We start from the raw sequence: 2,341 nt of genomic DNA, 5'->3' as shown, positions 1-2,341 counted from the left end.
GACAAATTAGGCTTAGATGCTAACACAATTCGACATTTGGAAACTTAACTCGAATTTAGTTTTGTTCGAATTTCAGTTTTTCGAATCCAATTCGAGTAATGATAACACTTTGTTTTTAGGGAACCTTTCATCAAGCACTCACCTAGAAAAGCTTTGACTTCTAGTGTAAATTATATTTTCGACAGCGAATCTCCACAACTTTTGGGCGAGTTGTATCGATAATTGCGATAAGGGATACAAGCCCAAGTGTACGTGATCTTGATCGTCACTAAGACCCGTGCAATGCAATAGCTCATACAACATTCAAGTTTCACACAATTTTGTTTTATTCGAATTTCAGTTTTTTCGAATCCGATTCAAGTAATGCAAACACTTAGTTTATAAGGAACCTTTCATCAAGCACTCACCTAGAAAAGCTTTGACTTCTAGTGTAAATTATATTTTTTGGCATCAAATTTTCATAACTTTTGGGCAGGTTGCATGATAATTGTGATCGCTATACAAGCCCAAGTGTACGTGATCTTGATCGTCACTAAGACCCATACCATGCAATAGCTCATACAACATCCAATTTTCAAGCAGTGGTGGTTCTTAATGTATTTGGAAAACACGAATTTACTTTTATTTGAATCTCAGTTTTTATCGATCTGAATCTAGTAATGATAACACTTTGTTTCTAGTGAACCTTTAATCAAGCACTCACCTAAAAAAGCTTTGACTTCTAGTATAAATTATATTTTTGGCTCACTATTTGAAATCCTTTATTAGAAGCTAGATACACATACTAGATTCTGAACATGTTAGGACCAACTCAATATTGTTAGTCTCCTTTTCCTCTAAACAAATATGAGTGACTAACAGGCAATGTTGAAGTAATCGCTAGTCGAGTGATGGGATGGGAACTAGCGATTAATCGATGATGACGTCTAGTCGTGATTTTTACAACCATACTAACATGATACAACAATTTTTATTAAATATTGATAGCTCAATTTTTAGAATAGAACACAGAAGAAGAGAATTCACCAAATCAAGCATAGGATCTGTTATGATCCTGCCCAACTATATTAACAGAATGTAACGATATTACAACTATTACAATTATGCCCCTACATTACTGATCTATTACAAACAACCCTTATACAACTATGACAGTATTACAAAACTAGTCCCTGTACTACTTATTAACTTCTAAACATATCAATACTCCCCTGTTGGCTTTTATCCTTGTCCTCGAGGATCTGGTAATTGAAAATCAGGAAACCTTAACTGGAAATCATCTTTAAACTCCCACGTAGCCTCAGACAAAGGTTTATCTTTCCATTGAATTAACACTTGACCAGCAGCTCTATTGCCCCTCCGAACCACTCTTTTGTCTAAAATCGCAGCTGGTAACATTGAGAAACGAGGAGCAGCTGGAATGGGAATGATCTTATCAGGTGGTCCAGAAGCCAATTTCAGCAAGGATACATGGAATGTGGGATGTATATTAGCCTCAGGAGGAAGATCAAGTTTATAGGCTACATTCCCAATTTTTTCCAACACTAAATAGGGACCAAAGTATTTAGGAGACAATTTGTTGTATGTCGTACCCCTGATGGAACTTTGTATGTAATTTTGCAATTTGAGATAAACCCAATTTCCCACTTCAAATGATCTTTCACTTCTATGCTTGTTAGCCATCTGCACCATTCTATTTTGAGCTTTGAATAATGTCTCTCTGAGCATTGATTGTCTCCTCTCTAGTCATCATAAAATCATCTACCACCTCCACCATAGATTCTCTATGAATGTAAGGAACATGTATGGGTGATGCATAGCCATACAGAGCCTGAAAAGGTGTAGTACCGATTGCTGAATGGTAATTAGTGTTATACCAAAATTCAGCCAGAGACAACCATTTGACCCATGAAGTAGGCCTGTGCATAGTCATACAGCGAAGATAAATTTCCAAACACCTGTTGACCACTTCAGTTTGACCATCCGTTTGTGGATGGTATGCAGTTGATAAAGCTGAATCAATTCCCTGAATTCTGGTGAATTCTTTCCAAAAATTACTCAAAAATATTGTGTCCCTATCAGATACAATAGTTGAGGGCCAGCCATGTAGTTTATAGACATTGTCTAAAAACACTTGGGCTACACTAGCAGCAGAGAATGGATGGCTCAAAGGCATGAAGTGAGAGTATTTTGTGAGTCTATCAACAACAACAAAGATAACTTCTTTACCTTGAGATTTAGGCAACCCGGTTATGAAATCCATACTTATATCAGACCAGACTGCAGTAGGCACTGGAAGAGGCTGTATTAACCCAGGATAGGCCACAGTCTCATGCTTTGC

This window comes from Helianthus annuus, chromosome 14, assembly GCF_002127325.2.
Source record: "Helianthus annuus cultivar XRQ/B chromosome 14, HanXRQr2.0-SUNRISE, whole genome shotgun sequence".
NCBI lineage: Eukaryota > Viridiplantae > Streptophyta > Magnoliopsida > Asterales > Asteraceae > Helianthus > Helianthus annuus.
This window is presented reverse-complemented; position numbering follows the sequence as displayed.